Raw genomic sequence first — 16368 nt, forward strand, 5'->3', positions numbered from 1 at the left:
CTTCATATACAAACTTCCTATGCCAAAGTTTAATACTGAAAATAATATTCTTTTACATTTCTAATACTCTTAACAGGCCCAATAATTTGTGCAATGTCTTGACTGTGATGATTATGATTAAGAAACTATTTTATAAGAAAACTACATAAGTACCTGATAAGACATAAGTAAAAAGAAAGAGAATCTAAGTAACCAATTGTAGGGCCAAGACAGCTGACAGTAGATTCTACAATTAAGCCATTGTAAGTGGCTTGCAAACTAAAAAAAAAAAAAAAGCAAACAAACAAAAAAGAAAACTAGTTATTATTACTTTTGGGAAGAGTACAAAAAAAAAAGCCAAGACAGTTTTGAGGAAACCTGTATTTTACCTATTACATTGTATATCACGCAAATTTTATAAAACATCCTGTTCAATTTGGAAAGTCAGTCATTATAAGAAAATACAAAGTAACCTGAGACTACAATCAGTTTTGGCTTTTGCATGTCATCACATGAATTCAAGTGTAACAGACAGCACAGCCAATTTAATATCAAAAAGCAAAAGCAGAATAATTTGTTTAAAATGAGAAAAGATTAAAATCTGATAAAAATCAGCCAAGTTTGCATAACACAATAATAGCATTTATACTACCACTGTGTAATTTTCATAATTCAGTAACTCTGCATATTCATCTGCTACAATGCAAAAAAATTAGAAGCATACAAACATAGTGTGAAAATTTTATACTATAAAAATTGGTAATAGCATAGGTTCTAAACATATTAAAAAGCAATTTAAATAGTTCATTTATAGTTCTGTGAACCCTTGTTTGGTATGAAAACCTAATCTAAATCCTTTAAAGGAAGATGTTAACAAATAACATGGTATAAAACTTATATTCCATTAATTCTGACTCCCTGTTTCATAAACATTAACATAAATCCAATAAACATTTTAATGGGTGATTAAAGTTTGGGTGTGAGAAGTGTCCAAGATCCCACTTTGATAAAGCTTTATAATTAAAATCAAAATGCTTAAAGTTGATAAATTAAGAAATAATTAGTCATAGTTGTAATATTTTATTTTAAAAAGGGATTAAAACAAATAGTTGTTCCTTTATTTAATCAGAAATCTTAATAGCATTCCTACTTGTCAGAGAGCTCATAGATACAGCAATAATTTATAAATTATACCAAAATTTGGATACAGCAACTACAAAAAGAAAGTGGTCTATAAAATCTGAGACACATAAACGATTTATATAAATCTTTTTAAGAGAAGTCAACAGTGCAAAAAAGTGACAAATGCACATAATGTTACATAGGTATACATCTGCAAAGACCTACAGATGTTACCACTGAAGGTATTTTTTAGGCTTCAAGTCAGTTTGGTGTCTGGAATGGTAGAGATCTACTTAGAAGTAAATAAAATTAATTAAAATGGATTCACAGTTCAGACTACCATTTCGAAAGAGCAACTGCCACATGATGGTTAAGAGTCTGTTTTGGCTATCTCTGTCACTTACTAATATCTATGTGACCTTGAGAAAGTACTTAAATCTCACTTTCCCACAGAGTAAAATAGAGATAATAGTTGTTCTTATCTCACTGGATAATGGTATGGATTGAATGAGATGATACCAAACACTGTTAACAATGATTAAAAATTCATTATTTTTCTGGTTTAAACAATTGTTTGTTAAGACAATTATACTATCATCAAATATTAAAACAGTGACATAGAAAGTCATGAAAAGAGAGTTTCTAAAACTAAGTAAAAATATTCTTAGTTAAAACATTCTGTTAGGATAAATTGATTTTATTCATACAAATATACTTCTCGGCTGGGTGTAGTGGCTCACACCTATAATCCCAATACTTTGGGAGGCAGAGGCAGGAGGATCCCTTAAGGCCAGGGGTTTGAGAACAGCCTGGACAACATAGTGAGACCTCGTCTCTACAAAAAAATTAAAATATCAGCCATACATCATAGCACAAGCCTGTAATCCTTGATACTCAGAAGACTGAGGTGGAAGGATTGCTTGAGGCCAGAAGTTCCAGACTACAGTCCAGCCTGGGTGACAGAGTAAGATCTTTTCACAAAACAAAACAAAACAAAACAAAACACAAACATATTTCTGTAGTAGTCTGTGAAAATCATGTATTTGTTATTATTTTTTTCCAACTGACTTACAAACCTGTAAGTTTGTTTCCACTGAAAAATTCTCAAATATGATATAAATTATATTAAAGGCTTCTTTTCTGTGTGATAGGAAATATTCTACCTTTATTGACATGAAACTTGATTAGATATAATTTACAACTTTGATAAGAAACACTAGTAAAATACATATTTATAATAGCAGTATTTGCATATCCAACAAAAACATAAATATACTCTATTTATAGATTCACTCTATTTTTATGTCTTTACAAACTGTCCTGGACTCTCTGGAACTTGAATCTTCATTTTGCCTGTTCATTTATATGTGTAGGAATCAGTAAAGAAACATAGAAACTGTGTTCAAGTCACTGAACAAGCTACAAAATAATGTAGCTCACAGTTTTCAGTGAACAGGCAAAACAATCCATCCCTAAAGGAGCTCACGGTCTGACAGAAGAAACAGACAGACAACAGACAAACACAGTATGATAAGTACTATAAGGCTGTTACAGGAATTCCATAGGCAAAGGGGGTATGGAAAGGCAATGATTAGATAAGGAAAGTAGAAATTCACTTAGGTAAGAAGGGAAGATGAGAGAAAGACAGTACAAGCTTTTCAAGAAGTGTAGACACAGAAGCACATAAAACAGGTAACTTTCTGGCAAATGCAAGCAGACCACTGGCAGAATATAGAACGCATGAGAAAAAACAGCAGGAAAAAACTACATGACTGGAATTTACTAGAACATCAGTAGTTTCCTAAACCAGAACTTAAAAGTAGCAAACATTTTTTAAAGTAGCTATATTCCAGCCAGAACTGCTGCTAGGAAGGTCACAGACTATCTCACTTCACAAGGCAAATCATTCCAAAGAATCCTTTTTATCCCTGGTGGCAGAAATGACTTGAATACAGTTTCTATGTCTCTTTACTGGTTCCCCTTTCTCTATTCTCTGCTATTGGAGGGAACTCATCCTAATTCCCAAGTAAAATAAGAAACACATGGACACAGGGAGGGGAGCATCACACACTGGGGTCTGACGGGGGGAAACAGGGGAGGGACAGCAGGGGGATGGGGAGTAGGGGAGAGATAGCATGGGGAGAAATGCCAGATACAGGTGATGGGGAGGAAGGCAGCAAATTATACTGCCATGTGTCTACCTATGCAACAATCTTTCATGTTCTTCACATGTACCCCAAAACCTAAAATGCAATTAAAAAAAAAAAAGAAAGAAAGAAAAAAGTCAAAAGAGCAAAGGACCCTTTCATGGGCTCTTGCCTTCTGGGAGCAATGTGACTATCTGTCCACAGCTATTAACTAAAACAGACCATCTATTTTCAAATTAGACCCTAACCTAAGGCTGTCCAAGCAAAATTATCAATGAGCTATCCAGGCGTCAAACTGCTCCATTTTAACAGTCTATCCCTTAGGAAAAAATTTAAGTTCCTCTCTCACAGAAACACAAAGATAAATTTCAGAAATATTAAAATGCAAAATACAAAAACATCACGGAAACTTGGCTAAATATCTGTCATTTTCCTGTAATACAGAAGGCCTTCCTAGATATGAAAAGGAACCTAGAAGCTATAAAGGCAAAATCTGACAGTTAAAAACATAAAAATAAAAACTTCTATAAAGCAAAACATACCACATATGATACTAAAAAAGAGTCTACATGCTGGGGAAGTAATACATGTAGTATGTGAAGACAGGCTGGGCACAGTGGCTCAAGTCTGAAATCCCAGCACTTTGGAAGGACAAGGCGGGCAGATCACCTGAGGTCAGGAGCTCAAGACCAGCCTGGCCAATGTGGTAAAACCCTGTCTCTACAAAAATGCAAAAATTAGCCAGGCATGATGGAGGGTGCCAGTAATCCCAGCTACTTGGGAGGCTGAGGCAAGAGAATGGCTTGAACCAGGGAGGTGGAAGTTGTAGTGAGTCAAGATCACACCATTGCAATATAGGCTCCGCAAGAGAGTGAGACTCCATCTCAAAAAAAAAAAAAAAAAAAGTGAAGACAAACTGTTAACATTCATAAGATAAAAAGATAATATAAATCAATTTTTTAAAAGCCAATAGAAAAAAAGGGCAAATGTACACACAATTAATTCACATAATTCGTTGAGTAAACATACCTGTTCAAAAGAATGATAAATAAAAATTTGGCCAGGCACAGTGGCTCATGCCTGTAATCCCAGATCTTTGGGAGGCCGAGGCAGGTAGATCCCTTGAGGTCAGGAGTTCGAGACCAGCCTGGCCAACATGATGAAACCCTGTCTCTACTAAAAATACAAAAATTAGCCAGGCATGGTGGCAAGTGCCTATAGTTTCAGCTATTCGGTAGGCTGAGGCAAGAGAATCACTTGAACCTGGGAGGCAGAAGTTGCAGTGAACTGAGATGGTGCCACTACACTCCAGCCTAAGCAGCAGTGAGACTGTCTTTAAAAAAAAAAAAAAGAAAAGAAAAATTCAAATTCTAATGAAATGCAATTTATTTTTTATATATCAATGTCCCATTACTTCCAGTTGTGGAAAAGGCTATGTTTCTCCCACTACATTGCCTTTATGCCCTTGTCAAAATTACTAGTTATCTACATATGTATGAGTTTATTTCTGGACTACCTATTCTGTTTTCACTGATCTATTTACTTTCTTTTTTAAGATGGAGTCTCGCTAAGTCACTCAGGCTGGAGTGCAGTGGTGCAATCTCACCTCACTGCAACCTCTGCCTCCCCAGTTCAAGCAATTCTCCTGCCTATTTACCTATTTTTATGCCAAACTACTTTTACTATAGCTTTATAATTCTTAAAATTAGGTAGTGTTGGCTCCCACACTGTTCTTTTTCACAGTTGTTTTAAGTTCTTTAAAGTTCCATATGAATTTTGTCCATTTCTACAAAAAAGCCTGCAAAGATTGAAATAGATCTCTTAAATCTATAATTTGGTGAAAATCAACATTTTAACAAAGTTGAGTCTTCCAACCCATTAACAGGATTTATAGTCATTTCTCATTATTAACAATATGTCAATGGCTATTACGTGAATTAGCAATTACTGAACCATTGCTCCCAGGGAAACTAAAGGATTAGGTTCTTGCAAGCTTTTGGTCACATTTTTGTCAACTGATTATATACCATGTTTTATGTGTTTCTGTTTAAAGACCTCGTTTAATATGTACTACTAATATATGTTATTGATTCATTAGTATTGAACTGATGTCCAACAGCACTGTTTAACTCCTGCCTGAATAAAACTTACCTAATACACATATTTTCTCCATAAGGCATATTAGAGCCTCTTTGTACTTACAAACACTATATGGCACTTAAACATTATACTTGGGGTCCACTTTAAACATCAAAATAACCAACAAAAAGTGAAACACGTAAAAAATATAGCACTCAGTAAACCAAGAAAGGGCTATTTGCTTACAATATGAAAGCCAAAATAAGAAAGCAGAGCACCGACTTGTTTGATCCCAGCTGGGAATGTGTGCACTGGGTGACTCAAAATGTTTTGTCCCTGCAAGTGTCCAAGAATGACCACAAAAGCACTTTAAGTATTCATTTTGGGGTAACAAAAAAAAAATTAGTAAGCCAATTCCCAAGTAAAGAATCCATAAATAATGAGAATCAACTGTATCTTATTTAGGTATTCTTTGATTTCTTGCAGCAATATTTTGTAGTTTTAATTTTCTTTTACATATTTTGTTGGACTTATCCCTGAGTAGTTCATATTTTTGATGCTTCTGAAAATACTACTCTTTCATTTTCATTTCTGATTGTTCTCTGCTAATGTATAGAAACACAATTGGTTTTTGCGTACTGCTCTTCTATCCCACAATTTTGCTACAGTAACTCATTAGTTCTAGTAGGATTCCTCAGATTTTCTACATAGACAATCAGGTCATCCGTGAATAGGATAGTTTTATTCATTTATTTCCAATCTGAAAACCATGTATTTCTTTCTCTTACCAGATAGCATGGGCTAGAACCTTCAGAGCTACATGAAATTGAACTGGTAAAAGTAGACATCCCGTATTCTTTTTTTTAAAAAAATGTCTAGCTGGGCATGGTGGCAAATGCCTGTAATACCAGCTACTCAAGAGGCTGAGGCAGAAGAATCACTCGAGCCTGGGAGGCAGATGTTGCAGGGAGCTGAGATAGTGCCATTGCACTCCAGCCTGGGTGACAGAGCGAGACTCCATCTCAAAAAAAAAGTGTCTAGTTTTTCACCAGTAAGTACAAGGTCAGCTAATAGGATTTTTCATAGAAGCGTATTAGCAGACTGGGAAAGTTCACTTCCACTCCTAGTTTGCCGAGAGTCTTAATAATACTGAATATTGAATTTTGTCAGATGATTTTTCTGCATCTATTGAGATGATCATGTGATTTTTGCTTTTTAGTTTGTTAATATGGTGAATTACACTACTGATTTTTTTGAGCATTAAACCAACCCTACATTTTGGGATAAACCCTACATGGTTATGGTATCTTATCCTTTTTTTTTTTTTTTTTTTTTAAGAGAGAAAGAGAGAAACAGCTAACTCTCACACTGAGTGAGAGAATCCAGAAAGATGGACTCCAGGGGAGGAAAGCAGCTTCCACATTGAGTGGAAGGGAATAGAGAGAGATGGATGGAGTTTAGGAGGGGAAGACAGGCTTCCACCAGAGAGTGTGGAAGGACACTCCAGAGGGAAAATCCAGGAGAGAGAAAGATGGCTTCCATGCAGGGAGTATTCGTGGAAGGGGACCCAAACATGCAGTCCTGACATCTTATCCTTATATTAAACTATTGAATTAGATTTGCTGAAACTTTGTTTAGATTTTTGCAATTATATTTATGAGACATATTGGTCTGTAATTTCCTTAAAATGTATTTGTCTGATGCTGGTATCCCAGTAATGCTAGCATCATGAGTCTTGTAAAAAATTCCTTCCACTCAGTATCTTTTAAAACATATAGAACTGACACGATTTTTTCCTTTTTTTTTTTTTTTTTTTTCAGACAGAGTTTCGCTTTTGTTACCCAGGCTGGAGTCCAATGGTGTGACCTTGGCTCACTGCAACCTCTGCCTCCCCAGTTCAAGGGTTTCTCCTGCCTCAGCCTCCCAAGTAGCTGGTACCACAGGTGTGCAGCACCACACCCGGCTTACTTTTTTGTATTTTTAGTAGAGATGGGGTTTTACCATGTTGGCCAGGCTGGTCTTGAACTCCTGACCTCATGATCCACTCACTTCAGCCTCTTAAAGTGCTGGGATTACAGGCATGAGTCACTGCACCCAGCCCTATTTTTTCCTTAACTGGTATAATTCACCACTGAAACTATCTGGACCTAGAGTTTTCTTTGTAAGTAGACTTTTACTACAATTTTTATTCCTTTAACACATGAAAAGCTACTCAGGACCAGCCATGATAGCTCTTGTCTGCAATCCTACCACTTGAGGAAACCAAGGCAACAGGACCACTTCAATCTAGGAGTTTGAGACCAGTCTGTGCAACATGTGAGACATCATCTCTATAAAAAATTAAAAAAAAAAAAAATTAGCCAGGCATGGTAGCATGTGCCTGAAGTCCCAGCTAGAAGGCTGAAATGGGAAGATCACTTGAGGTCAAGGCCACACTCAGTGAGCTATCATTGGACCACTGCACTCCAGTCTGGGTGACAAAGTGAGACTCTGACTCAAAAAAGAAAAAAAAAGCTATTCATATTATCCAATTTCTCCTACTTCCCTTGGGATTAATTTGCTCTTCTTTTTCTGGTTTCTTAAGATGGAAGCTGAAGTCATTTGAGTTCGTTCTCCTTTCAAAATATATACATTTGGTGCTACAAATTTATCCCTAAATACTGTTTTAGTAACATCTTCTAATGTTGTATTGCTGTTGTCATTTAGTTTAAAATATTTTCTAATTTACCTTTCTTTCTTTTTAAACCATAGATTACCTGTATTTTTTAATTTCCAAATATTTGAGATTCCTCAAGAATCTTTCTGTTAATGATACCTAATTCCATTGTAATCAGGTATCATTTTTTAATGACTTGAATCCTTTTGAATTCATTTAAGACTTGTTTCATGGCCAGGCACAGTGGCTCATGCCTATAATCATAGAGGAGTTTGGGAGGCAGAGGCAGGAGGATCACCTGAATTCAGGAGTTTTAGACCAGCCTGGGCAACACAGTAAGATCCCAACACTACAAAAAAAAAAAAAGGAGGAATATTAGCTGGGTATAGTGGCACACATCTGTAGTTCTAGCTACTCAGGAAGCTGAAATGGGAGGACTATTTGAGCCCAGGAGGTCAAGGCTGTAGTGACCCATCGTGGTACCACTTCACTACAGCATGGACAACAAAGCAAAACCCCATCTCCACCAAAAAAAAAAAAAAAAAAAATGCTTTATGGCCCAAAATATGGTTTATCTTTGTATATGTTTTCATCGGAAGAAAGTAATTGATCACTTTTGGCTTTAAGATTTTTTTCCCTTAAATAACATTTGCAAAATATCTTGTTTCACCCCTCAACATGTAATTAAGACTTCCAGTCTTCCAAATATATTAGAAACTACAGTTAATCACAGCAAAACTTGCAAACAACCAAATTTAGTTCTGGCCTGAGCCAGACCTATTTACATATTTGAATTTATCTCATTTTTCATCTTTCTTTGTTCTATAAATGTTTCTATTTTAAAAGCATATTGCAATTTACAAAATTTGCAATAAATGTCTTTTTAAATGTACAAGTTCAACAACTAATAAAAATATGAACATCCAGATACAGTTAAGTTTCAAGTCAGGACTTTTTTATGATGGGTTTATTAAAAAATTAAAGAAATAGTCTCTTAAGTTTCAGACATCTGGGTACTTGTGCTATCAAAGTGGTTTCATTGCCCTCAGTGGCCACCATCATGAGAATAGTTAACTCTTGGATTGCTGTACCTCATATATCAGGAAGTGGCATGTTCGGTGATGTTGCTAAGTATACTTATGTAGATGCAGCTTATGGCTTAACACTTACATGAAAGTTGTATGAATTTATGTAAGGAAATGTTTAGTTTTAAGATGATATCTTTAAATAGATATCTTAGCTAAACTAAGTGATATATCTGGAGTATAATATGCTCAACAAGAAAAATCTCAAAGGAGTTATGCTGAGTGAAAAAAAGCCAGCCTCAAGAAGTGAAATACATCCTGCACATGTATCCCAGAACTTAAATTAAAAAAAAATTGTTGGTGAGTGTCATGGTGGCTGGTGAGTTGGCAGGAATTGCCCAGGGAGCTGGGGAGAGTCACTAAAACAGAGGTAGAACTGGCCCAATCTGGATGGTGGGAATGAGCAGAAGGCCCCATGTGGATGACGGCATCACTAGAAGAGGGCCCCTGGTAAAGTCCCAGGCCAGGCCTCTGTGTTCCTCAGCAGAACCTGGAGCCCACATTGCCTGGGAACCCCGCTTTGTTATGGAATCCTGCGCATTTGAACTAGTCTTGTGAAGGGAGGCATTCAAGGATATTTGGTCAGATTGTCCGACGGCGCTAAATGTTTTTTTTTCCAAGTGGACCGGGTCGGTCGCTAAACTCACCATGATGTCGTCCTGGTTTGGGGGCCTTAGCTCCTGATGAGGCCAGTCTCTGGGTCAAGTCAGGGGCAACCTGGCTTCCCTCACTGGCCAGATTTCAAGCTTCATAAAGTTTACACTGATGCGGGGTACGGAGGAAGTGGAAGCAGAATTACCTGATTTTATGACAAAGGAAATTGAAGCCATTCATGAAATCTTGAGATCAGAGAATAAAAGGTGTAAGAAACTTTGTATTGATCTACAAGAGAAACATGAAGCATCAGAGCTTCAAACGAAACAGCAATCTACAAGTTACCAAAATCAACTTCAACAAAAAGAGGTAAAAATCCACTATCATAAAGCCAGACAAACTGTGCTCCAGGACAAGATGCTGAAACTGCAGTCGGCTGCTCAGTCAGTACCTTCAGGAGCTGGTGGTGTACCAGCAACCACTGCATCTTCTTTCGCTTTGGGATTAGTCATCATCCTTCAGGTTTCCATGATGATGACATGGACTTTAATGATATAATTTTGTCCCGACAAGAAATAAACAAATTCTCAAATGAAGTTTCAAGACTTGAGTCTGAAGTTGTCTATTGGAGGGATATTGGTCACACTTCAACAGCACGAAGAACACATAGCTCTGCTCAAAGAGAAATAAACAAACTACAAAATACCATTAAGGAACTGAAACAGAACCAAAGTCAGGAAACAGATGACCATCAACATGAAATGTCAGTACTGCAGAATGTGCACCAACAGAAATTGACAGAAATAAGCCAACGACATCAAGAAGAATTAAGTGACTATGAAGAATGAATTGAAGAACTCACGATCTGTTACAACAAGGTGGCCTTGGAGCTACAGAAACCGATCACTCTAAAATCTATGAGATGCAAAATACTATTCAATTTCTACAAACAGAAAAAGTAGAGTCTACCAAAAAAATTAAAGAACTTGGGGATAAAATAAAAGATACAAATAAAAACTTATCTTCTGCAGAAAATCATACAAATATGTTGAGGAAAGAACAAGAACAGCTAAATGTGGAAAAGAGACAAATAAAAGAAGAATGTGAAAACTTGAAATTGGAGTGTAGTGAATTGCTGCCCTATGGTATGAAGCAAAGTGATACTGTGACAGAAAAGGAAAGAATTATTGCACAGAGTGCATCAGTGGAAGAAGTGTTCAGACTATGACAAGCACTGGCTGATGCCAAAAATGAAATAATGAGATTGAGTAGTTTAAGCCAGGCAAACAGTCTTGCTGAAGACAATCTGAAACTTAAAACACATATTGAAGACCTAGAAAAAGAAAAGTCACTGCTGAGTCAAGAAAAAGAACTTCAGATATCACTTTTAAAATCAAACAATGAATATGAACTAATTAAAAGTACAGCTACAAGAGATGTAAGTTTGGATTCAGAATTATAAAATTTAAGACTTAATTTGGAAGCAAAGGAACAAGAACTCAATCAGAGTATTAGTGAAAAGAAAATCCTGATAGCTAAGATAGAAAAATTGGACAGACAGAATCAAGATGCTAAAATGCACATGCTTTTGATAAAAGATCAGCTATCAAAACAACAAAATGAAGGAGATAACATCATCAGTAAACTAAAACAAGATCTAAATGATGAAAAAAACGAAAAGTCCATCAACTTGAAGATGATAAAATGGACATTACTAAAGAGTTAGATGTGCAAAAAGAAACATTACTTCAAAGTGAAGTGGCCCTAAATGATTTACATTTAACCAAGCAGAAACTTGAGGACAAAATAGCAGATTTCGTAGATCAGCTAAATAAATCACAAAAAAATAATGTAAGCATCCAGAAGGAGAATGTGGAACTTAAAGAGCATATTAGACAAAATGATGAGGAGCTTTCTAGAGTCAGGATTGAGTTAACTCACTCTTTAAATCAAGACTCTAGTAGTAATTTTAAGGACAACTTAATTAAAGAAAAAGAAGCCAAAGTTAGAAACTTAAAGCAAAGTCTTTCAGAATTAGAGCACCTCAATGAAAATTTGAAGAAAGTTGCTTTTGATGTCAAAATGGAAAATGAAAAGTTAGTTTCAGCATGCAAAGATGTTAGGCATCAGCTGGAAGAATATATTGCTAATAGCAATCAGCTTTCTCTTGGAAAAAACACCATTGTGGAGACTCTAAAAATGGAAAAAGGAGAGACAGAAGCAGAATTGTGTCAGGCTAAAAAGAAGCTATTGGAAGAAGTAAACAAGCATGAGAAAACCATTGAAGAATTGTCAAATGCATGTAACTTGAATACCTCTGCCTTGCAGCTGGAACATGAGCATTTAATTAAACTCAATCAAAAGAAAGACATTGAAATAGCAGAACTCAAAAAGAATATTGGGCAAATGGATACTGATCATAAAGAAATTAAGGACATTTTGTCATCTAGTCTAGAAGAGCAAATGACACAACTTTTAAACGAGAAAGAAATTTTTATTGAAAACCTTCAAGAAAAAAGTTCAAAGTTGCAGGAGGAATTGGATAAATATTCTCAGGCCTTAAGAAAACATGAAATTTTAAGACAGATCATACAGGAAAGGGACAGAAGTCTTGGATCCATGAAAGAAGAAAATAATCATTTGCAAGAAAAACTGAAACGGCTTGGGGAACAGCAGAGTCAAACTGCACCTGTGGCTGATCCAAAAACCCTTGATAGTGTTACTGAACTAGAATCTGAGGTATCTCAACTGAACATGATCAAGAATCATCTTGAAGAAGAAACTGAACACTATCCAAAGATAACTGAAGATCAAAACCAGAGTAAGATGCAACTACTTCAGTCTTTACAAGAGCAGAAGGACATGGATGAGTTGAGACACCAGCATGAGCAAAGGAACACCTTGCACATCCAGCTGTTTAGAGAACAATGAGGAAGTTAAGTGTTTGCAAAAAGCAATTGAACCAATCAAAACCCAGTTTTATGAAGAAAAGCAGAATATTCAAACAGATAACTCTGATGTTTTTCAAGAAATCAAAGTTCAGAGCCTTAATATAAAAAACAGAAGTGAAGAGCATGATTTATCTAAAGCTGAAACGGAAAGATTAGTGAAAGGAATCAAAGAGCGAGAACTGGAGATTAAACTTATAAATGAAAAGAATATAGTTTTAACTAAACCGATTGATCAGCTGTCCAAAGATGAAGTTGGTAAACTAACTCAGATCATTCAGCAGAAAGATTTGGAGATACAAGCTCTTCAGGCTAGAATGCCTTCAGCTTCCTGTACTCAAGATTTTGTTTACCTTCAACAGCAACTGCAGGCCTATGCTATGGAAAGAGAACAGCTATTCACTGTTTTGAATAAGATGATTAGGGAAAATAACCATCTAAAAAGAAAATATCACAAAATGATGGATAGAGTTGCTGCCAAAGAAGCAGCTCTCATCAAACTGCAAGATGAAAAAAGTTGTCCACTAGATTTGAAAGTAGTGGCCAAGATACGTTTAGAGAAACTCTTCAGAAGTTATCACATATCATTCAAGAGAAAGACATCAAAACAGATGCACTAAATCAAAAATGTCAGACCTTATTGGCAGTTTTATGAACAGCACTGGTAATGAGGTTGGAGGTGTTAATAGTAATCAATTTGAGGAGCTCTTATAGGAACGTGGCAAGTTAAAACAGCAAGTAAAGAGAATGAAAGAGTGGAAACAGCAGGTGATGACCACAGTACAAAATATGCAACATGAGTCCACCCAGCTTCAGGAAGAACTTCACCAACTTCAGGCACAAGTTTTGGTTGACAGTGATAATAATTCTAAATTACAAGTGGACTATACTGGCCTGATCCAAAGTTATGAGCAGAATGAAACTAAACTCAAAAATTTGAGGCAGGAATTAGCACAAGTTCAGCACAGCATTGGGGAGCTTTGCAATACCAAGGATCTTCTTTTAGGAAAACTTGGTATTGTTTTACCCTGGCTGTCTTCAGCATCATTGCTGACTCCCCATTTAGCAGAGTCTCTTACAGCAAGTAAGTCTGATGTATTGAATGAATATTCTGAACTGCTACAGCAAGAGCTAAAAGAGCTCAGAAAAGCACTACAGGAAAAAGATGCAACAATTAGAACGCTCCAGGCAAATAATCAGAGATTGTCTGATTCAATTGCTGCCACCTCAGAGCTAGAAAGAAAAAAACATGAAAAAACTGATTCACAAATTAAGCAGCTAAAGGAGAAACAAGATGTTCTGCAAAAGTTACTCAAGGGAAAAGATACCTCAATCAAAGCCAAAAGTGATCAATTACTTTCTTCCAATGAAAATTTCACTAACAAAGTAAATGAAAACAAACTTTTGAGACAGGAAGTAACAAACCTGAAGGAGAGAATATTAATTCTAGGGATGGACATTGGCAAACTAAAAGGAGAAAATGGAAACATACTAGAAACATCCAGAGAAAAGGAAACAGAATATCAAGCATTGCAAGAGACTAACAGGAAGTTTTCTATGATGTTGCAAGAAAAAGAGTTTGAGTGCCATTCAATGAAGGAGAAGGCTCTTGCTTTTGAAGAGCTATTGAAAGAAAAAGAACAGGGCAAGATTGGGGAGTTAAATCAGCTTGTAGATGCAGTTAAATCAATGCAGGAGAAGATAGCTGTGTTTCAACAGGAGAGAGACCAAGTCATGTTGTCCCTGAAACAAAAGCAAATGGAAAATACTGCCCTATAGAATGAGGTTCAACATTTACGTGACAACAAATTTCAGTCAAACCAAGAGCAAAAGAGATTGCGTAATCATCTTCTAGAATCAGAAGATTCTTATACCCGTGAGGCTTTGGCCGCAGAAGATAGGCTAAACTAAGAAAGAAAGTCACAGTATTGGAGGAAAAGCTAGTTTCATCCTCTAATGCAATGGAAAATGTAAGCCATCAAGCCAGTGTGCAGGTAGAATCATTGCAAGAACAATTGAATGTAGTCTCCAAGCAAAGGGATGAAAGTGTGCTGCAGCTTTCTGCCTCTCAGGAAGAAGTAAAGCAGTATGCTGTGTCACTCGCCAACCTGCAGATGGTACTACAGTGCTTCCAACAAGAGGAAATAGCTATGTATTTTGCTGAGCTAGAAAAGCAAAAACATCTTAGAGCTGAATGGAAGAAAAAGGAGGAACATCTGGAAAGAAAAGTGTTATCATTACAGGAACATTTGGATGTAGCAAATGCTGCACTGGATTCAGCATCAAGACTTACAGAACAAATTGAAGAACTTAGAAAACAAAATGAGGTCCGACCAGAAATGCTGGATGATGTACAAAAGAAATTGATGAACTTAGCAAACACCTCAGAAGGAAAAGTGGACAAAGTCCTAATGAGAAACCTCTTCATCGGTCATTTCCAGGCACCAAAAAATCCGCGTCATGAAGTGTTACGGTTGATGGGGAGTATCCTGGGTGTGAGAAGGGAGGAGATGGAGTAGTTGTTTCATGACAATCAGGGCAGTGTTACCAGGTGGATGACTGGGTGGCTTGGAGGAGGATCAGAAAGTGTTCCCAACACACCTTTGAAATCAAATCAGCAATCTGTGCTTCATAGTTTTTTCAGAACTTTCTGTTAAATTTCTAGAAACAGAATCTCATTCATCTGTTCCACCACCAAAGTTTTCTGTTCATGATATGAAATCTCTAGATTCACCGGGAAGAACACTAGATGCAAATGCACCAGAAAGTTTTAAACATACAGCAGAATCCAGGTCTGGTAAAAGAACATATGTAAACCCATTTTTGTCTCCTGGCTCAGCAGCTGTGCCTCTTATTAACCCAGCTGGACTTGGGGACTTGGACCTGGTGAGCCCCGGCATCACCTTTTGAAACCCATCTCAGATGTTTGGCCCACATTTACACTTTTGCCAGTGTTACCTGATAACAGTGCTGGAGTTGTGTTGAAAGACCTTTTAAAGCAACAGAGGATTCAGCCAGAGACAATTTAGCACTTCAAATAAACCATGAACACTATGCGTATGTACTTTATCACAAAATGGCCTCTTGCAAAAAGTCATGTGTTTGTTTGTAGTTGTGCTTCCTCTGAATTTAATAAAAACATTCGTAATGTTTTTAGAAACTGCAGGTGTCAGGAGCAAGTGTTTGTTACATAATCTGCTTTATTCCTTCTGATTTGACCTAATTTAAGCTAGGAAGATTTGATTCATCTTTTATCTTAATTTACAAAAATACAGAGAGACAAAAATACCAGTAGCTGTATGTTAGCTTTTTATTTCCTTCTGTGATTTCCAAGCCCATTTAAGCTAGAGATTGTGGTTCATCAAAAGAGCTGTTTTTTTTTTTAAATGAAGAAGTGGCTTCTCTGCATAGTGTGAAAAGTTGATCTGAAGCATATATTGATCATCTTTAGAGGACTTTGTGGGAACAGGCCAACAAGATTGTCCCTGAAAGGTTATAGGTGCCCTGACACAAAATATGTATTTCATCCTCTGCAATGTTATCATGTGTGTAGATTCTTTTTCTGTAGTTGTTTTAAATAGAGATGGGGTCTCACTATGTTGCCAGCCTGGTGTCAAAGTCTGGGGCTCAAGTGATCCTCCCTCCTCAGCCTCACAAAGTGCTTGGATTACAGGCATGAGCCACCACGCCCAGCCCTGCATGTAGATTCATGTGATTACTGCCATAGTCAAGATACAAAACACTTCCATCACAAGCAT

At 36.6% G+C, this 16368-nt stretch overlaps 1 protein-coding gene and 1 pseudogene across 17 annotated transcripts in view; one reads left to right on the forward strand and one right to left on the reverse strand.

The window, feature by feature from the left end:
* Positions 1-16368, reverse strand: part of STAU2 (staufen double-stranded RNA binding protein 2) — a 355158-nt gene that overhangs the window by 314845 nt on the left and 23945 nt on the right. The window contains exon 1 of one of the 17 annotated variants that reach the window (XM_064384275.1): positions 8282-8311. The exons of the other annotated variants lie outside the window; for them this stretch is intronic. The gene's annotated coding sequence lies outside the window, so the exon portion shown is untranslated. Of the gene's footprint in view, positions 1-8281; positions 8312-16368 lie in introns of those variants that run through there. 17 annotated transcript variants of the gene reach the window in all.
* LOC135278093 (thyroid receptor-interacting protein 11-like) lies at positions 9720-15639 on the forward strand (annotated as a pseudogene).

The sequence above is a fragment of the Aotus nancymaae genome, unplaced genomic scaffold (assembly GCF_030222135.1).
Source record: "Aotus nancymaae isolate 86718 unplaced genomic scaffold, 86718_ANA_hifiasm-v0.15.2.pri h1tg000036l, whole genome shotgun sequence".
Classification (NCBI taxonomy): domain Eukaryota; kingdom Metazoa; phylum Chordata; class Mammalia; order Primates; family Aotidae; genus Aotus; species Aotus nancymaae.